The sequence below is a fragment of the Onychomys torridus genome, chromosome 11, assembly GCF_903995425.1.
Source record: "Onychomys torridus chromosome 11, mOncTor1.1, whole genome shotgun sequence".
Taxonomy (NCBI): Eukaryota; Metazoa; Chordata; class Mammalia; order Rodentia; family Cricetidae; genus Onychomys; species Onychomys torridus.
The window spans coordinates 33,607,600-33,629,600 of record NC_050453.1 but is presented as its reverse complement, the minus strand read 5'-3'; the positions used below and the strand labels follow the sequence as shown (position 1 = coordinate 33,629,600).

At 41.3% G+C, this 22,001-nt stretch overlaps 1 protein-coding gene across 2 annotated transcripts in view; it reads left to right on the top strand.

Moving 5' to 3' along the window:
- Positions 1–4,247: 4,247 nt before the first annotated feature.
- Rc3h1 (ring finger and CCCH-type domains 1) overlaps positions 4,248–22,001 on the top strand; it is a 76,040-nt gene continuing 58,286 nt past the window's right edge. The window contains exon 1 of one of the 2 annotated variants that reach the window (XM_036202814.1): positions 4,248–4,541. The gene's annotated coding sequence lies outside the window, so the exon portion shown is untranslated. The remainder of the gene's footprint in view (positions 4,542–22,001) is intronic. The other variant, XM_036202813.1, reaches the window with a different exon arrangement.

Below are 22,001 nucleotides of genomic sequence, written 5' to 3'. Positions count from 1 at the left end.
TTTATACTGTATCAAGCTGATAATAGAAAAATAAGTTTTAAAAAATGAAAAAAAAAAAAACAACAACAAAAAAAAACCGTACCTTGAGAGCTCAGGGCTGTCCTCCTCCACCCACTGTGTTGGGATGTTGGACACGGACCAAGCCCGAGCTTGCTTGTTATCAATAAACCCCTGAGTGTTTTGCATCAGAAAAAAATTAAATTTTAAAAAGTGTTTATTGAGCTGCAGATGGTGATCGTGGTAGTTTGAATGTAATTGCTCTCATAATCTCATAAGGAGTAGCACTATTAGGAGGTGTGGCCTTGTTGAAGGAAGTGTGTCACTGTGCGGGTGGGCTTTGAGATTTCCTATCCTCAGGATACCACCCATTGTTTCACTTGATTTCCTGTTGCCTGAAAGATGTAGGACTCTCTGCTACCTCTCTAGCACCATGTCTGCCATGCTCCCAGCCATAATGATAATGGACTGAACCTCTGAAACTGTAAGCAAGCTCCTTCAATTATATGTTTTCCTTATAAGAGTTGCCATGGTCATGGTGTCTCTTCATAGCAATAAAATCCCTAACTAAGACAGTGGTACACACCTGCAATCCTAGCATTTAGGAGGTACAGGCAGGAGGATTGTTGCAAATTAGAGGCTTGCTGGGTCTACAAAGTGAGTGCCAGGCCAGTGAGGGATGCATAGTAAGACCCTATCTCACTACACAACAATTACAGAGGAAAATAGAGATGGAAGAATTTACTGAGTATTTATTGTATGCTGTAAAACAATGATTTTACACAAAGTGATTCCTTTTAGTAGTATATTAGTGGTGGAGAAATAGGCAGAATTTAAATTTCTGGCCATTCCACATTAAAGATAAATAAACTAGTGAGCCGAGTGTGGTGACACATGCCTTTAATCCCAATACTAGAGGCAGAGATAGGTGGATTTCTGAGTTTGAGGCCAGCCTGGTCTACAGAGTGGGCAGCCAGAGGTGCACAGAAAAACCCTATCTTGAACCCCCTTCCCCCCAAAAAGTAAATAAAACTAAATGGCTTAGATTTCTAAGCACATGACTATAAAACATTTAAACTGTTCGTCTTAAGTAACAGTTTTGAAACCTTCTTACTATGTAGCCTAGAACTTGTCTGGCCTTGAACTCACCAAGATCCACCTGCCTCTGACTCCTGAATGCTGCGATTAAAGGTGTGCTCCATCACTGCCTAACTATTTATTTTTGAGACAAGGTCTCATTAGGTAGTCTTTGGAGGCCTGGGGTTCAATATATAGAATAAGGTGGCCTCTAGCTCACAGAGATATAATTGCCTCTGCCTCCTGAGTGCTGGATTGAAGGTGAGAACCACCATGTCTGGCTTCGATTTCTAAAGTTTGTTTGTTTTTTGAGGCAGGGTTTCTCTGTGCAACAGTTCTGGCTGTCTTCGAACTTGCTTTGTAGACCAGACTGGCCTTGAACTCACAGAGATTTTCTACCTCTGCCGAGTGCTGGGATTAAGGGCATGTGCAACACTTCCTGGCTCCAATTTTTAAACTTGAAATTTAAATTATATACACATAGAAACTTCAACATACTAACTAATTCAATCTTTTAATTAATTTCTAACTAATTTCAAGACCTTAGTAATGTTTTTTTAAAATTTAACAGTGAAATTAGGGAAGAGATTAATTTACTGGCTAAAATTTATAAATAGTCATTAATTTGTAAATAAAGCTCACACTATCTGTCTTTTCCCCTTGGTGAATTACCACATCTCTTTGAAAAAGACTTGGTCTCAAGAGATACATTATCTTCTGTATCTCACTTCTCATCTCATTGTGGAAATCAAAAGATAAAAGAGGTTAGTTTTATTATAAACAGTTGTTTCTTCAGAGATGGCCTTCTTTTTCTGTCAAGTATTTGCTTAATTATATTGTTAAAATGAACTTGGAGCAACCTCTGTTTTTAACTTATTTTTAGTTGAAATATTTAAACAGACTTAACTTGTAAAAAAAATCATATTTTGCAGGGTACTTTGAAGGACTCTTGCCAACTGAGGTATCCCTATTCCTATTTTAAGGGACTTTCCTATCTAGGTTGTTTGTAATGGAAGCTGAGTTCCTTGCTTTCACCTAAACAGAGAAGTTGGCATGTCTGCCTAGCAACTACTGTTGCTAAAACCTTCTGTTGTGGAAGGTTCCCTAGGAGTGAGAAGGGGGGAGGAGGAGAAGCAGGAGGAATAGATTAATCTGATTTTCTTAGTAAGGGACAGAGGCCTGGGTGTTTGAGGAGGGCAAGGTTTCCAAGAAGTAGCTTTTAGATCAATACTTGCAGGCCTGATCCCTACAACAGCTGGAAATTAGATGCAAGAGCCAGGCTCTCATCTGGGAGATAGGTTCCCAGGTGTTCAGCAGATGACTGAACTGAAGGAAAATAGTATAGAATCCTCTATGTGTTTACCTATACATAAGATTAATTAGGTTTATTTTACAAGTTGGACATAGTTAGCAGCAGCTAATGATAAGTAGAACTATTATAACAATGTATTATAGCAATCCATTGAAAACTCTGCGAATTATTTCTGGAATTTTTCATTTAACATTTTTGGTTTGCAGTTGTCCAGAGGTGACTGGAATCATACAAATTCCAGATAAGTGGGAACTACTGTATTCAGTAAAGAGATTACAGATTTAGCTCACTTCAAAAGCAGCAAACACAATCAATAAAGGCACTAATAAGTCTAAAAATAAGCTGAAATTTTACCACCATGAAGTTATATTCAACTACAAAGAACTTTCCCTAAATGTTTGGGAAAGTGTGTGGTATTTTAGAGATAATTATAAAAACTACCTGAGCTGGATGTGCTGGCTCACACCTATAGTACTCTTAAGTTAAAAGGAGGGTGGCTAGCCCCTGTGAGCTACATTGTGTGTTCTCAGGCTAGCCTGGGCTATAGGGTAAGAGCCTGTCTTAAGAACCAAAGCCTAGCCAGCCATGGGGACATACACCTATAATCTCAGCTCTCAGGAGGCAGAGGATTGGAACTTCTAGACCAGGATACCTTGTTACAAAAACAAAACTAACCCAGCCAAACCAAAACCAAAACCAACCAACCAACCAACCAGACAAACAAACAACAAACCAACCAACAACTACCCAATAATTGTTTATTGGGTGAGAGGTAGACGTTGTTTGTTAATTTGTTTTTTGTTTTTTAATTAAAGTTGGCGATTTCACAGTGAAGACAGAACAGGTTGCGCATGGGGCACATGGTTTTAATCCCGGGGCAGAAGCAGGAGGATCTCTGAGTTGGAGGTCAGCCTGGTCTACAGAGCAAAGTTCCAAGACAGTCAAGGCTACATAATAGACAGATCCTCTCTCTTAAAAACAAAAAACAAACAAACAGAAACAAAACAAAAAAGGGCAGGGCCACAAATTCTCTGCTGTCGTAGTGAAAGCCGGAAGCAAAAAGCAGAATGCAGTGTGGGGGAGTATAAAACGTGTGTTGATCTGAGGATTGTTTCAATGAGAAATTAGTACTGCGTTGTGTTAGAATTCCATTGCTTTCAATTCTCCAGGAAAAAGTGTTTGGCTAAACTGAATTCTGTCATAGATGTGTCTGCTTTTCTCAAAGGAAACTAGCATCTTTATTCCAGCAAGAGTCAAAACCGTCTCTTTTTCTCTCCTTTCGGTACGGAGTACTTCATTGTCCATAGTTTAAAACATTTCGGAGCAATCTCGTACAGCCCTTGGGAGCAGAGGCTAGACTCTGGGGACTCAAAGACAGACAGACAGACAGACAGACACAGACACAGACACACACACACACACACACACACACACACACACACACACACACACGGCTGGGGAACGGTGGGATGTAAGCGGAAGAAAAAGATGCAAGAGTAGAAGGGACCAGAGCTGCGAAAGTGACAAGTTCCGAGGCAGCGCGAGACACGGTAGGAGCGAGCGTACAGGCACCGCCTGGCCTCTTGCCCGCCAGGACCGCCAGGCACTGTGGCCGCGGGCCGGGCGGGCGGCGGGGGAGGAGGTGGGACCAGTTTCTCAGCTCAGGGCGCGACAGAGCTCGGGACACGGGCGGGGCGCGTCGCCGGCTCCGGGCAGGGCGTTGGAGCTGGTGACTCAGAGCTTTCCTCCGGGCCACGCCCTTCGCCGGCCACGCCCCGCGTCGTTAACCACGCCCTCCACTCCGTTGGCCCCACCCCGTGAGGAGGAGCCTCGCCTTCATCTCCGCCCCAGACTCCGGGGCGGGCCGGAGTCTGAGGAAGAGGAAGGGGACGAGGACAACGAGCGACGGGCGGTGGAGGACGCGGAGGAGGAAGGGGAGGCCGACCAACAAGATGGCCCCTGCTGCAGGAGCAGCCTCAGCAGCAGCAGGTGGGGGGCTGGAGGCGGCGCTGGCGGTGGCGGCCACGGCCGTGCTCCCGCGGCCTGGGACAGAGGCAGAGTCGATGGTGGCAGCGGTGGCGGCGGCGGCTGCCGCGACGGTGACGACGGCCGTGGGGACTCGGAGCTGAGAGGAGCTGCTGCTCGGACCAGCGCGGTGAGCAAGTGGCGGGCGGCAGCGTGGGGAGCGGGGCGGCCGCGGCCGAGAACAATAGGCAGCGGCGGCTGGGATGGGGCTGTCCTCACCCGCCCTGCGCTCGGGACCGGCCCCGGAGCTTGTCAGTGGCCGGCGTCCTTTAGGCCTCAGGCCTCCGCGTGCCGCCCGGAGGGCCTGCCGGGGTAGGTAGGCCGAGGGGCGGTGCAGACACCGCCCTGGACGGAAGGAGGGCTGGGGAGGCTGGGGCGGGAGTGGTGGGGGTCCGAGGCTGGCCGGTTCCGCGGTCCCTCGGAGGACAGCCGGCGGGCGCAGAGTTGCTCGCAGGAAATGTTGTTTGGACCCCTGTCTGTGCGGTGGGGGAGGGAGAAGGCGCCTGTAAACAGCCGCCGCTCCTGCCTCGCTGCCAGGCGTGGCTGCTCCCTCCCCAGCCCCCTTCCTGGGCCAAATGGGTTTTAGGGTGTCGGTTTCCCTGGAGTTCCTTTAGATAAACCCTATTGGCCAAGGAGAAACCATGTGCAGGTGCCCTTTTCAAAAAGACTTAAGTGTCACAACAACAACAACAACAACAACAGAAATACACAAAATACCGTTGTTAGTGAAGGATGGAGCAGTAAGAAGGGGTGGACCTTTCCCAACATCATTCTAAACATCAGGTCTCGGTAAACATCCCAGCACTCACATCCCTGGTCAGTGAACTGAAACAAGGGCTCTTTTGAAGCAGCAATAATATAACTCTTGACATCCCAGAATAGTCTGTGAAACTGGAAACAAAGCCACTTACTGGCAACCCGGAGACAGATTGTTAAGGTTTGAGCAGAACTTTTCCAACTAGCCGTTTGGAATTGTGTAGGGCAGAGGAAATGACATTAACCATTCTGGTACAGTGCCTATCTTCTGGAAGTACTTACTCAGGAGAGAAGTGGTTCATCTGTCCCCTTAGGATTTCTTGTGTCTGTCCCATCCATATTCTTTTATTTTTGCCAATTTACCCTAAAAATCACTGGAGAGGAACCTTTTTCTCTGTTTGAAATTTCACATTTAAAGCCTACTTTCTAAGATTTCAGAAACTTTTAGCATGGCGTTATGATGCATGCCTGTAATTGTAGCACTCCGGAGGCTGAGACAGAAAGATTCTGAGTTCAGTCTCAAAAAAAAAAACCCAAATCAACCAACCAAACGCTAAACAATAGACACTTTTACTGATAATTTTCAAAAACAAGAAACAGTTGTGTTCTGTTTTAAGTAGCTAGGCTTAGAGTAGGACAGCTCTTTTATATATTAGTATATTATACTGCAGTAATATCTTAAAACATAAAAGTTAACTATTTCCCCTAAACGTAATTTTTCAAGTCTTTTACCACATGTATTTTCAAGAAAGAGAGGAAGAGGTGAGTTCTATTCCAGTTTCTCCTGTGTCTGCAGAAAAGTATATTAAAAAGCTTGAATGCATTCAAGAAGACTGCTTAATATTCACTTGCAGGATCTATTAAGGGCTTTGTATTTCTTTTATTGTTGTGGAGACAGGGTCTTGCTGTAGCCCAGGCTGGGCAGGAATTAACAATCTTACTATCTCAACATCCTGAGTGCTGGGCTGAGTTAACTTTCTTTTTTTCCTTCTTTTGAGACAGGGCCTCTCTGTGTAGCCTTGGTTGCTTTGGAACTCACTCTGTAAACCAGACTGACCTTAAACTCACAGAGATCCACCTGTCCCTGCCTCCTGAGTTCTAGTATAGTTACTGGGATTGAAGGTGTTGAAGGTGTTCGCTACCACCGCCCAGCTGAGTTAACATTCTTTTTTTTTTTTTCTTTTCTTTTTTCTTTTTTTTTTTTTTTTGCCAAGACAGGGTTTCTCTGTAGCTTTGCACCTTTCCTGGATCTCGCTCTATAGACCAAGCTGGCCTCAAACTCACAGAAATCTGTTCACCTCTGCCTCCTGAGTGCTGGGATTAAAAGTGTGCGCCACCACCACCACCACCACCACCACCACCACCACCACTACTGCCGCCCAGCCTGAGTTAACATTCTTAAAAGGAAGGTTGACCTAAACAAAGAAAATACTGATTGATAGCTTTTGCCAATTTCTAGGGTAAATTCCTAATTAGAATTTGTCTTTGTCGTTGTTAAAAGCATTGTTCAGTAATATGAAATTATTTATCAGTACTAGTTTCTAGTTCTGCTGCAAGAATTGGTGGTGAATAATTATAAAACATAAATTGAGCCATCTTTTTTAGGATTTGAAGTATAGTATAGCAGATTCCTATCACCAACCTTATTTTATTGATTTGATCTTTGGAATAATGGAGAGACAACTTTCACATTATATGGTTCCTGCTAATGTGACTTGTGACTCTTGGAGGGGGTGGCTACGGATTTCAGAACATTTTCTTGTTGTTGTTGAAGAACTCAAATTGGTGGTTTTTCTTCATACTGAATTTTGTTAGGCACAGATAGACTATTATGTGTATTGTAATGATACTTATATTATATTCATTTATGGCCCTAAACATATTATAACCGTTACATAATACTAATTGATGAGTTTGTAGATTTTTAAGTTTTGAAAAAAAACATTGTTTCATCAAGGACTTACTAATTTCATTTGATACAATTTTTCTGAAAACAGAAGTCTTCGACTAGGGAACCAGGGAGAGATGGCTCAGTGGGTAAAAGTACTTACTGTGCAGGTGTGAGAATATAAGTTCAAATCCCAAGCACTCAGGTAAAACACAGGGTGTGGCTGGTGTGCATGCTTGTAACCTCATTTTGTGATGGGGGCAGGACAGGAGAATCAGTGAGGTTTTACTAGTCACCAGCCTAGCTCTGGGTTTGCTGAGAGACCCTGTCTTAAAGGAATAAGGCAGAGAGCTAGAGCAGCAGGCTACCTACCCAGAGACCTTCTGTGGCTTCCCGATGAGCACTTGGCTGTGTGTTGTGTATCTGCATATACACATGCATATATTAAACACACACACACACACACACACACAAAAGTCTATTTTTATTTTTATTTTTAGAGACAGGGTTTCTCTGTAGCCCTAGCTGTCCTAGAACTTGCTTTGTAGAGCAGGCTGACCTTGAACTCACGAAGATCCGCCTGCCTCTGCCTCCCAAGTGCTGGGATTAAAGGTGTGTACCACTACTACTACTACTACTACTACTACCACCACCACCACCTGGCTAAAATCTTTTTAAAAGTCATTAAATGGTAAATTTTTTTTTCTTAATCTGAAATTGGGTATTGACCACTTGTGGACAGAGTCAGCATCTTTTGTTTTTCTATTTGTTTTGTTTTTTAGAGTCAGCATACTTATTTTTATTAAACATTAAAATGTCTCATAGGGCATTGTTTTGTTTTTGTTTTTTGTCAAAACTGTTTTAAGATATGATTCCTCAGTTTTCATATCTTCACTGTCAATGTAGTCTTTTTTAATTCAGATTTTCTCAAGAAATATTTAAACATTTCCTGTATAAAGCTTTGAGACTGTAACTGAAGGATTAAATTACAGTTGAGTGTGATGGCTCATGCCTATAGCTCCAGCACTTAAGATACAAAAAGGCAGGAGGGTTGTCACAAGTTTGAAACTATCCTGGGCTACAAGGTGAGAGCTTGTCCTAGCTGTCCTAGAACTTGCTGTGTAGATCAGGTAGGTCTCAAACTCACATAGATCTGCTTGCCTCTGCCTCTTGAGTGCTGTGATTATGGGCGTGTACCACACTGCCCAGCTTAATTCGTTAATTAATTAATTATTTTTTTGGGGCGGGGTCTTACTATGTAAGTGTTGACTTTCCTAGAGCTTCCTATGTAGACCAGGCTGGCTTCAAACTCATAGAGATTGTCTGCTTCTGCTTCCTGAGTGCTAGAATTAAAGGCTTGTACTATGTCTAGCCATTAGATTTGCATTTTGTTTGTTTGTTTGTTTTGGGGTTTTTTTGTTTGTTTGTTTTTTTGAGACAGAGTTTCTCTGTGTAGCTTTGGAGCCTGTCCTGAAACTCACTCTGTAGCCCAGGCTGGCCTCGAACTCACAGAGATCCGCCTGCCTCTGCCTCCCGAGTGCCGGGACTAAAGGTGTGTGCCACCACCGCCCTATGAAGAGACTGGAAAAGAGAATATTGTATATCATTTAAAAATTATAGGGTTAGGGGATATGTTATGACTGTGCTTGCTTACTATTCATGTGGGCTTGGGTTCTAGCCCCAGCACAAAACATTGTCATCAATAACAAAAACAAAAAACAAAAAACCCAAACTAGCCTTTAATATCAGCACCAGGCAGGTCTCTGTGAGTTCAAGGCCAGCCTGGTCTACAGGGTTTCAGGACAAACCAGAAAATCCCCAGAGCTGTGGTAATCGCTCTTAGAGACAGAGGCAAGAGGATCACTACAAATTTGAGACTGGGCTACAGAGTAAATTCCAGATAAGTCTGGACTAGAATGAGGCCTGCCTCAAGAAAACAAACAAAGCTGTGTGTGTGCGTGTGCGTGTAGTTTTTGAGAGCATATTCATTAACACCATTTATTTAGTCCTAGTTATGGTGCCTTAGTGGTTGCATTGTTACCCTTATTTCACATATACAGAATCTGGGGTTAGAAGCAGTTAAGTAAATAGTGAAAAGATCCTGTAATTAATAGATAAGAATGAGCTCAAACCTAGGTCTTGTGACACAGATTAGCTGTTTTACCACAGCCACCCTATGCGTCATTATTAAACCTAGAAGCATCTTCTGTATGGACAAATATCTTTTTCCTACTGTGAATTGTTTATAATATTGTACTTGGCCCCTAACTTTCTTTATTTGTACACTGCCAAATACTTAGTAAGATCAAGAAGGAGTCCTCCTTGCCCTGGAGGAGATGGGATTGCGGGGAGGGCGGGACGGGTTGGGGATGGGTAGGAGGAGGGAGGACAGGGGAATCCGTGGCTGATAGTAAAATTAAATTATAAAATAAAATTTAAAAAAGATCAAGAAAGTATAAATTTGAATTCTTTAAAAAAATGCTTAATTTTCTTTATAGCAGGTCCAAATGCTATAAAATATGGACATTCTTTTTTTTTTAAGATTTATTTATTATGTATATGGAAGAGGGTGCCAGATCTCATTACAAATGGTTGTGAGCCACCATGTGGGTGCTGGGAATTGAACTCAAGACCTCTGGAAGGGCAGTTGGTACTCTTAACCTCTGAGCCATCTCTCTAGCCCGGACATAATTTTTTTTATCTTCCACTTTTTATTTTATATGTATGAGTGTATTTGTGTACACCATTCTTGTTCCTGCAGACGTCAGAAAAGGATATAGATCTTCCGGATAGTTGTGAGCCACCAAATGGGTGCTGGGAACCAAATTCAGGTTCTCTGCAAAAGCAACGGGTGCGCTAAACCTGAGTCATCTCCTCCAGCACTTAGAAACTCACATTTTTAGCAAGACAGATTTTTGGCATTGCTACAGTATGTTAGGTAATTGTACCTTTGAATTGCTTCATGAAAAATTAAAAATAATTTTTATAATAAATAGTCAATGATATTAAGCTAGGACATCTGATAATTGAGCTTCCTCATTGATCCATTTTTCTCCCCTCTTTATGCCATAACTCATTTATAATTTTGCAATGTCTTCAAGACCTTAGGGCCTTAATAGGGATTTGATAGCCTCGATTAGTCTGTTTTTTCATCTATGAGTGGTCAGTCTCCCACAAAATGAATAAACTGTTAAGTGATCCCTGTTTGGTGACTGTCTCAGGTCAGGATGTTCCTTGGCAGGGTTTTCTGACCTGGTTTAGCTTTGGCTCTGACTGTATTTATGCTCAGGGGTCAGGTGTTCTTCAGGATTGGGTTCAGAAAGACTTCTTTTCTCAGATTGGCCTGTTCCAGAACACTCAGATTTCAAAATCAGTATGCTTCCTAGGGTTCAGTTTAATGTCTCCTGGTCAAGGCTGGATTTGAATTATCTTGGGAGGTTAGAGTGTAAGAATAGTTTGTCAGACATTTATATAAAGACATTTTTTACTTCAGAGTTTCTTAAGATTATTTTTTGTATTTTCAGCCATGAGATTTATTAGTCTGCAGCAGTGTTGCCATATAGACTGATTAGCCCTTTAGTATTTTCTTGTGTGTATATGTTGTATGAGTGTGTGCATGCAGGTGAAAGCCAGAGGAAGGTGTTGAGAATCTTTCCGATATTACTATAACCTTCACGTGTGTGGGTGTGTGCATGCCACAGCATGCATGTGGAGGTCAAAGGACAACTTGAAAGAGTTGGTTCTCTTCTACTTTAGGGGTTGAACTCAGGTCATCAGGCTTGGTGGCCAGTGCCTTTACCCACTGAGCCATCATCTCTCAGGCCTGTCCACCTTGAACTTTTGAGACAGGGTCTCTTAGTGAACTTGAAGCTCATCTATTAGCTGGACTGGCTGGCCAGTGAGATTCATGCCACCAACACTGTGACTACAGGCACATGCCACTGTGCCCTCAGGTTCTAGGGGTCTGAATTCAGGTTCTCATGCTTGCATGGAGAGCACTTATTGGCTTGAGTCATTTCCTCAAGCTCCTTGTCTGTCTTTTTTAAAGATTTATTTTAAAAGTAAGTCTCTGCCTCTGTCTGTCTGTCTCTCTGTCTCTCTCTCTCTCTCATGTGTGTGTGTGTGTGTGTGTGTGTGTGTGTGTGTGTGTGTGTGTGAGAGAGAGAGAGAGAGAGAGAGAGAGAGAGAGAGAGAGAGAGAGAGAGAATACTGTCGGTGTCCACAGAGTCCAGGAGAGGGTGTCAGATCCCCAGGAGTTGGAATTATAGGCTGCTGTGAACCACCCAACATACTCAAACTCAGGTCAGCTGGAAGAGAAACTAGCTCTCCTAAGTGCTGAGCCATCTTACCAGCCCCCTCTTCAGTGTTTCTTAATGAATACAGGAATCTTGAAATGTGAACAAAGGAGTCAGACCTGGTTGTAGATTCCTATAATCTCAGCACTGGTGGGGCTGAGTCAGAAGGATGACAAGTTTGAAGTCAGTCTAGGGTATATAGATAGTTCCAGGCCAGTCTGGACCAAAGGACTTACTTGAGCTTCTTTGGATATGCCCTACTCATAATTATACAAATCTTGACTACCTTTTGTATAGTTCTAAAGCAGAATGAAGTTGTAAATTAAGTGTGAGAGTAGAAGAGCTATAGGTAACTTATTTAACAAGGAGACTAGTAAAAGAAATTACTTTCAACAAGAACAAAAAAAACCCATCACCCATGTTAGCCTAGAGCAGCAGCTACCTGCCTACTACCTGTAGACTATTGAGTATGATTAAATAGTATATCATGCCATATATTACTCCTAACAATAAGTTCACTGTGGAAATTTTAATGTTTTTATAATATTTCTTGAGAATCACAAAAACATTATAGAAGTGTATAGTAGAGAATAGTAGTGGGTTTTGCTTTATTTTGTTTTGCTTTGTTTGAGATAGTCTCATGTAGTCTAGGCTGGCCTCAAAATCTTCTGTATAGCCAACTTCTCATCTTACCTGCATCTGCTCCTTCTGCCTCAACCTCCCAAGTGCTGGGATTACAGGTGTATTCCACCACACCTAGTTTTATGCTAGGTCTGGAATCCCAGGCATTATGCATGCTAGGCAAGCATGCCACCAACTGAGCCACATCTCCAACATAAGTAAGAGAAAGCTGTTAGAACATAAACTTCCAAGTGAAAACTGTCCAAGTGCTCTTTTCTTTTCAATGATTTCAAAAATTTACAAGTGTCTGTGTGTGTGCCTGAGTGTGATGCGTACTACATGGGTGCGGGTGGCTATGGAGGCTAAAAGAAGGAGCTAGATCCTCTGGAGTTGGAGTTCTTTTTAAGATTTACATTTTATAATCCCTCATCCTTTTTTTTTTGTAAGTTTCTAGAGACAGGGTTTCTCTGTGTAACCATCATGGCTGTCCTGGAACTCCTCTCTGTAGACCAGGCTGACCTCAAACTCACAGAGATCCTCCTGCCTCTCTTCTGAGTGCAGATACTAAAGGCATTGGCTTGTTTTATTTTTTTTTAAATGTTGGAACTGAGGATTTAAACTTTGGCTTACAGCAGGTGTTCATACCCACTAAGTCATCTCTCCAGCATCTTTTTTTTTTTTTTTAATCTATTTAACTTTATTTTATATGCATTGGTGTCAGATTCCCTAGAACTGGAGTTGAAGACGATTGTAAGATGCCATGTGGTTGCTCGGAATTGAACTCAGGTCCTCTGGAAGAGCAGTCAGTACTCTTAACCTCTGAGCCATTTCTCCAGCCCCTCTCCAGCATCTTGAATTTAAACTTTTAAATAGATTCTGTCTTTCTGTCTGTCTGTCTGTCTATCTATTTGTCTGTCTGTCTATCTATCTATCTATCTATCTATCTACCTACCTATCTACCTATCTATCTATCTATCTATCTGTCTGTCTGTCTGTCTGTCTGTCTAATCTATTTTGAGCAGAGTCTTACTATGTAGTAAGGCTGGCCGTCCTGGAACTCATGTAGACCAGGTGGGCCTCAAACTCACAGAGATCCACTTGCTTCTGCCTGCTGAGTGCTGGAATAAAGATGGGTGCCACTATACCTGGCAATAGATTTTATTTTTAAGAACTCTTTTATTATGTTTATTTAATTAGTTTATATTTATGTGTCACAGGGTCATTGGGCTTGGCAGCAAAGGTTTTTACCCAATTGACCCATCTCACTAAGCCTTTATATAGATTTCTGTTAGAGAAGTTTGGATTTATAGAAACATTGTACAGAAAGATAAATTTTTGCAGTAACTTGTTTTGCCAAATACATAATGCTAAATATCCTGTGTGTATAAATAACATGTACCTGTGTATGTGTGGCACTTATGTATTTCCTTCCCATTCCTCTGTGCCTCAGGCAACAACTGCTCCTTTCACTGTCTTCATAGTCTTTCCTTTCCCTCTTAGAGTATGTAGCATTTTAGACTGCCTTCTTGTACTTTACATTGTGTTTAAGGTTCCTTCATGTCTTTTCCTGGCTTAATAGCTCATCCATTTACTATTGAATAATACTTTTGTTTGCATCAATTTAAGTATCAAATAAAATTTAAAATGTAGTTCCTCAGTTGCATCAGCATATTTCAGAGGACTAATAATCATGCATAGATAGTGGCTGCTGCTTTGAGCTAGTCATAATGGAACATGCCTTTAGTCTCAGCACTCCAGAAGCAGAGGCAGACATGTGAGTTCAAAGCCAGTCAAGTCTACATGGAGAGTTCAGGTCAACCAGGGCTACATAGTGAGAAAATAAAATTCCAAAAGTAAAAAACAAAAAGTTATGGGTTCTTTGAGTGTTTTAGGAAATGCCATTTTATTCTGTAGGACTTCTGTTGATAAAAATCCGTTCAGGGGGCTGGAGAGATGGCTCAATGGTTTAAAATGTGTACTGCTGCTTTCTCAGAGGATCCCAATTTGGATCCCAGGACCCAGGTTGGTGCTCATAACTGCCTATAACTCCAACACCAGGGGAATCTTACCTTCTGGCCTCCTTGGGCACCTATATACATGTGATACACACAGACAGTTTTTAAATTAAATTTTTATTTTAAAAATAAAAACGAATCTTTTTTTAAAAAAGTGCTTGCTGGGCCGTGGTGGTGCATGCCTTTAATTCCAGCTCCTGGGAAGCAGAGGCAGGTGGATCTCAGTGAGTTAGAGGCCAGCCTGGTCTACAGAGTGAATTCGAGGAAAGCCAGGACTGTTACATAGAGAAAACCAGTCTCTAAAAAACAAACAAACAAAAAACCCCAAATAACCTTGCTCCTTGTTCCTTCTTTGGCTGTTCGTGGTGTGATTGTTTGAATAGGAATAATGGCCCCCTTAGACTTGTATTTGAATGCTTGGCCCAGTGGAAGTGGCACTATTGGGGGATGTGGCTTTGTTGGAGTTGGTGTGGCCTTGTTTGAGGAAGTATGTCACTGTAGGGGTGAGCTTGGAGGTCTCAGATGCTCAAGCTAGGCCTAGTGTGGCTCATTCTTTTTCCTGCTGCCTATGGACCAAGATGTAAAACTCTTAAGTTCCTTCCTCAGCACTATGTCTGCCTGCACACTGCCATGCTTCCTGCCATGACAATAGTGGACTAAACCCCTGAACCATAAGCCAACCCCAATTAAATGTTTTCCTTTACAAGAGTTGTCATGGTCATGGTGTCTCTTCACAGCAATAAAACCCTAACCTAAAACACATGGTCTTTTGTGGTTCCATATGTATTCTTGTTTTGTTTTGTTTTGGTTTGGTTGGTTTTGCTAAACTTGTGAAATATCTCAGAATTTTGGTAGGTGTTTCATTAAACCTGAATTAATTTTGGTAGTATAATTATAGCCATTTCCATAATATTAATTCTGTCAATCCAGGAGCATGGAATGTGTTGTGATTTCCTTTCTTAGTATCTTGAAGTTTGTTATGGGAGGTCTTTCGCTTCTTTGGTTAGATGTATTCCTAAATACTTTTTTTGGGGGTGGGGGGAGTTATTTTGAATGAAATATTTTTTCCTGAATTCTTTCTCTATGAGTACACTGTTGGTATAGAGAAGGCTACATTTCTTATTTTCATTGACTTTGTATACTGCAACTTTACTGTGTTTGTTAGTTTGAGAGTTTTCTGGTAGACCCAAAAGTGTCTTTTAAGTAGAGAACCATGTCATCCACAAATGGAGGTAGTTTCACTTCTTTCTTCCCTTTCCTATTATTCATTTTCTGTCCTGCACTCGTCTTAGCTAGAGCTGAGACTTGGGGCACTATATCAAATAAGAAAAGGGAGAGTGGACAACCCTGTTGTAGTCTTGATTTTAGAGGAAGGAAATGTTCTCAGTCCTCTGTAATACTTTATTTTGTTTTGTGATCAATTGTTACCATGTAGCCCAGGCTGGCCTAGAATACACAATTCTCTCATCTTAGCCTCTAGAGTACTTGGGTTACAGGTGTGTGCCATCAGGAGGACTAACTCATTGTTCTCCCCGACATTGGCATATGTGTTTGCATGTGTAACAAGGTACGTGTGTATGTGTAACATGGTGCGTGTGTGGTGGTCATAGGACAGATTGGAGTAGTTGGTTCTCTTCTTCCATGTGAATTCCAGGATCTGAACTCAGGTTGTCAAACTTGAGAAGGTAGCTGCTTTTAACTTGGTGAGCCATTGCTCTGGCTCTGGGACTCATTACATACTACAGAGACCCTGTCTCAGAAAACAAGGTTGAGGATAGAGCATTATTGGCAGTTAAGACAACTGACTGCTCTTCTAGAATGCCCAGGTTCAGTTCCCAACATTCACAAGAAGACTCAACAAACATCTGTAATTCTAATTTCAGGGGATCGTACACTTTCTTTTGGCCTCTGTGTATACCAGGCCTCTGTGCATGTAGATACATAGAAGCAAAACATTCTTACACACATAAAAATCAATCAATCTGATCTTGGCAGCTGGAGGTGGTGCTGCAGGTCAAAATGGAAATGCCTGTTCAGGTTCCCACCCAGCCTGTCATTCTGAAGCCCTGTGAGAGACTGTGGCTCTGCAGGGAGCTGAGAGTACCAGAATGTCTGAAGGGGACATTATTAGAGAATGTGTCCATGGGAAACCCTCAGTGGCGTGCTAATTTTTCACATACATGGCTGGACAAATCTACCCTTTTCACAGCAGTCCAGTGGGTTGTGACACTGGGCCTGATTTTGTCTCCATGATTAGAGTTTACCTGTTACAGTGTTGGTACTTTTTTGACTTGGGAATGTACCACCTAAATCTTTTCATAGTGTTCCTTTCTCCCAAAGTGGATCCTTCTTTGATGGAAGACTCATACAACAGCTCTTCATTACCAACCAGAGTGAGGAGTTTTGTCCTTTCATTCAAAGGCTTACATAAGAATTCTAATTTTGCCATTCAGCTGTGAAAGGCATTCTGTGGCTATGGTCTTTACCTTGTGTAGTTGGATTTTTCTTTAAGCTGCTAGCTCACAAATAATGGCACAGAGATTTATTATTAATTATGAAAGCTTGGCCTTAGCTTAGGCTTGTCCCACTACCTCTTATAACTTAAATTAACTTGCTTCTATTAATCTACACTTTATCATGTGGCTTTTTACCTTTCTTCATTCTGTATGTCCAACTCCCTCTGTGTCTCTTTGGTGGCTTGCTGGTATAAGTTGTGCCCCTAGATTCCTCCTCCTCTTCCTCTGTCTTTCTAGAAATCCCACTTACCCTTCCTGCCTAGCTATTGGCCGATCAGCTTTTATTACATCATTCAGAGCAATACATCTTCACAGTGTACAAATATGCCACAACAACCTTCTGGCCAATCCTGGTGATATAGACTTCATCATGCAGTTCTGTATTACAATGAAGGGGCAAATAAAGCACATGATTGGCAGAAAGAGGAGATACAAAAGGAAGGACTTGGGCAAGACATTTGCTAGTTAGAAGCTGGACTGAATCTGTCACATGTGTTCAAGAATGGTTTGAGCCATTTTAATAATGCCATTTCCACATAAAGTAGTTGATTATGAGGAAGTTGAAATTTCTTTTTAAGAGGATCCTCAAATTACTTGTATCTGAAATGTCAGATTCTTGAAGAAAGTGGCATTTAAACTAAATTGCATTCTTGTGTTTGAAATGGACAGAATTGTAGTGAACTATAGGCTTGAGAGGCCAGGTGGTGGCAGCCCAAGAGAACAGGAGTGCAGCTATGGGGAGCTGTCTTCCTGACCATGCTGAGGCCACTCCTCTGTTCCAGAGGGACATGCCAGCTTGCTTCCTATATGTGAAAAAGATTGCAACACTGTGAGGGTGATTGTCCTGTGGCTCTGTGAGGTTCTCATGCCAGTTTCTGAATGTCATCTCACTAGAGATGTTTTTCAAGTTGGCCTCTATTATGATATTATGATTTAAAACTTTGTTCTTAAAAAAACTACCATGATTGCTTTTTAGGGCCTGGAACTATAAATATATATTATATTTTAATTGTTTGAAAAATAAATCCAATAAATTCTTTTTCTTTTTAAGATTGAAGACAGATCAATTAATAGGTTGATACATTCTGAGGGCAGAGAATCCTGGCACACTGTCTAGGACATAGTAAATATTCAAGTGTTTTGTTTGTTAATGGGTAAGAGCATCAGTCTTGAAGTAGGGATGGGAAAGGATGTTGATGTAAGAGATAATGTCCCCTCCTTTCCTCTAACAGAAAGAATGTTTTAAGTGATGGTAGGAGAGGAATGGTTATCATATTATGTACATTGATAAGCTGGCTAGTGTTATCAGCAAAGAAGGAATTTCCTTTTAAAAATAAGGAAAAAAGGTTAACACATGCTTGTCATCCCAGGTCTTGGGAGGTGGAGGCAGAAGGATCAGGAGTTTATGGTCAGCCAGGGCTACAAGAGACCTGTCTCAAAAAGCCAAAGAAGCTGGGTGGTGGCAGCACCTGCAGCACACACCTTTAATCCCAGAACTTGGGAGACAGAGGCAGGTGGATCTCTGTGAGTTTTAGGCCAGCCTGGTCTACAGAGTGAGATCTAGGACAACTAGGGCTGTTAAACAGATAAACTCTGTCTTAAAAAAAAAATAATAGAAAAACAAAAACAAAAGTCAAAGAAATAAAGTACAAGTATGTATGTTTGGTTACTAGAGCTTTTAAATGTTAAAAATGCCGTAACATACTACCTTTGCTTCAGTTTCCTTATCTGTGAAATTAATAATAATGCTTTCAGGGTCATTGTGAGGATTAAGTTAGATAATGCATATAATACATTTTTTTCTTTTTCATGAAATCATTGAATTTCATGAAAAAGTCCTTTATATGTTAGAGTTGTTACAAATTAGTGGTTTAAGTAGGTTGAATGTGGACAGTGAGAAGGTAAATGGTAGAGCCTAGAAAACTGGCAGGGATTGGGAAGGTTTTGTTTAGTTTGAGACAAGTTTCACTACCTCCCAGCCCCAGACAGTTTTTCTGTGTAGCCCTGGCTGTTCTGGAACTCTCTTGCTGGGCTCAGAGAGATCCACCTGCCTCTGCCTCCTGGGTGCTGGGACTAAAGATATGCACCACCTCTGCCTGGCATGGCTTTAGACATTTTCTTTTCAGATGTTCACTGTTTGTATATAGAAACATTGTTTTTGAGTCTTGATCTTGTACTTTGCACTTTGTCAAATTACTAGTTCTTGTTTTTTCTAGAAGATAATGACATCTGTGAGAAGAGAGCCTTTTATTTCTTTTTATAGTTCTAGTTTCAATACATTGTGTAGTAGTGATTAAAGCAGGCTTCCTTACTTGGTTCCTAATCCTTTTTAAAGTGTTCATATACTTCTATTTGTGTGGATGCTTTGCCCGCCTGTAGGACATGCACCATGTACATGCAATGCCTACAGAGGAGGGTGTCAGATCCTCTAGGATTGGAATTAGACAGTTGTGAGCCACCGTGTGAGTGCTGGGAATTGAATCCAGATCCTTTGGAAGAGCAGTCAGTGCTCTTAACTGCTGAGCCATCTTTCCAACCACTGGTTCCTTTTTTTTTTTTTTTTTTTGAGACAGAGTTTCTCTGTGAAACAGCCTTGGCTGTCCTGGAACTTGCTTTGTAGACCAGGCCTCAAACTCAGAGAGATCCACCTGCCTTTGCCTCCTGAATGCTGGGATTAAAGGCATGTGCCACTACCGCCTGGCCCTGCTGGTTCGTAATCTTAAAGGGGATTCTTTAAATCTTTCCCTGTTGAGTATGATGTTGACTGGATTTTTAAAATGAAACTCGAGGGAATTCCCTTCTTTTGATAAGTTCTTTGGCTTTATTTATTTATTTATTTATTTATTTATTTATTTGGCAGGTGGATCTCTGTGAGTTTGAGGCCAGTCTGCTCTACAGAGAGAGTTCCAGGACAGCCAGGACTGTTACACAGAGAAGCCTTGTCTCGAAAAGCAAACAAACAAAAAGCAGATTTATTGGAGATTAGGGAATGAGGTGGTTTTAGACTTAGGAAGGTTGAGACTCTAGCTGGACCTTATTTGTTTATATATAATTTAGTCCTGGCATTCAAAAGAAATATCTGAACTTGAGATACTGGTTTCAAAGTTAGCAGGACCGTTGGTAGTAGAAAGTATAAAAATAGACTAAATCACCATAGGAAACTTAGAAGAGAAAATTGAAGAAGTTAGGGGAACCACCAACAATCAGTCCAATGTGGGGAAGAGAAGCAGCACTTAAGAGTCCTGTAGCAGCTTGGCATTTAGTATCTACTTGGGCAGCATTTGTAGGAGTAACTGACATTATTCAATGCATTATAGAAACAGTTAAGAATGGAAGGGTAATCAGTGAATTTCATGAAGAAGTCCTTTATATGTTAGAGTTGTTACAAATTAGTGGTTAAGGTAGGTTGAATGTGGACAGTGAGGAGGTAAATGGTAGAGCCTAGAAAACTGGCAGGGGTTGAGAAGTTTTGTTTAGTTTGAGACGAATTTCACTATGCAATTCTGGCTGACCTGGAAATCTCAGATATCCACCTGCCTCTGTCTCCCTAGGTCAGGGTTGAAAGAAAGGCCTGTGCCCAAGGACATTTTTTCTTTTTTAAAATAAGGTTGGAGATATATCCCCCCACCTCAGTCATTCTGAGCAGTCATTTATATACACTGTTGGGACAAGATCTAGTAAAGAGAGACAAACATTACAGAATTAAATGCTGGTGTTTTTCAACCTGAAAAATGAACTGGGTATAAGTAGATTTTTCTTTTCATCGTGAACATTTGTTTCTACATTGAGTTATCATTTTCCAATCAGATTTGTTATTGTGACTCAAAATAACTTTTGGGACTGGAGGATTCTTAAAAACAAACAAACAAAAACCTACCATTTTACAGCCAGACATGATGGCATATGTCTAAATCTTATCTTAAGCAAAGGAAAGAAGAGTATGAATTTGAGGCTAGCCTGGGCTACATAATGAGACCCTGCCACCCTGCCTAAGAAAAACAAAACATATTTTGCAGAGAAGGGCTGATTTTAAAAGGTGACTTGAACTACTAAAAGTCTATTAAGGGAGCTGGAGAGATGGCTCAGTGGTTAAGAGCACTGGCTGCTCTTCCAGAGGTCCTGAGTTCAAGTCCCAGCAACCACATGGTAGCTCATAACCACCTGTAATGAGATCTGGTGCCCTCTTCTGGCCTGCTGTCATACATGCTGTATACATAATAAATAAATAAAATCTTTAAAAAAAATCTATTAAAATCTCCAAACTTTCAGGAATCTTTTACTTTGGAATATTATGACTTAGAAAAGAAGTAGCAAGGTGCTGGAGAGATTGGTTATCAAGAGTTAATTAGCTGGGCCATGATGGCGCATGCCATTAATACCAGGGCTCAGGAGGCAGAGCCAGGTGGATCTCTGTGAGTTCGAGGCCAGCCTGGTCTACAGAGCTAGTCCAGGACAGGCACCAAAACTACACAGAGAAACCCTGTCTCGAAAACCAAAACAAAACAACAACAACAACAACAACAAAAAGACAAAACAAAACAAAATAAAAGAATATTCAGTCTTGGGGGCTGGAGAGATTGCTCAGGGGTTAAGAGCACTGGCTACTCTTCCAGAGGTCCTGAGTTCAATTCCCAGCAACCACATGATGGCTTACAGCCATCTGTAATGAGATCTGGTGCCTTCTTCTGGTGTACAGACATACTATATATGTGGTAAATAAATAAATCTTTAAAAAAAAAAGAGTTAATTAACTGGTTGTGGAGGTAAAGGAAGCCATCCTGGTCTACAAAGTGAGTTCCAGGATAGCCAGGGCTACACAGAGAAACTTGGTCTTCAAAAACCAAAGTAAATAAGTAAATGAGTTTTATGTTGCTCTGCGAGGACCCAAGATCAGTTTCCAGCATTCATATCAGTTAGCTCCGGTGCCATGGGTTCCAACACACTCTTTTGGCCTCTGTGCGCACTTGTAACATACACATACAGACACACACAGAGACATAATTTAAAAATAAATTTTTTAAAAATTGAAAAGGTGACAACAGTTTTCACAAAGAAAACCAATTTTGGAAATTCGTGTTTTATTTAAAAGCAGTGAAAAAGATTTTAAATGAAATTCATAGTGAATGTGTTTTAAGAAATCAGTTCTCACTGGCTTACCATTAAATGTAGAGAACATTGTTTTATGTACTTGTCAGTATAGTATATATAGGTAATATTTAATAGAATCTTAACATAGAAAGCTTAAAAAATACTGGGGGCAGTGATGGCGCACACCTTTAATCCCAGCATTTAAGAGGCAGAGCCAGGCGGATCTCTGTGAGTTCAAGGCCAGCCTGGTCTACAGAGTGAGATCCAGGACAGGCACCAAAACTACACAATGACACCCTGTCTTGAAAAACCAAAAAAGAATAGAAAGAAAACTTAAAAGATAAATAACTTTGCAGTTTTGTGTAATCTGTGAATTTTCCTTACTGCTAAAGTTCCTTTTAAGATGGTGTT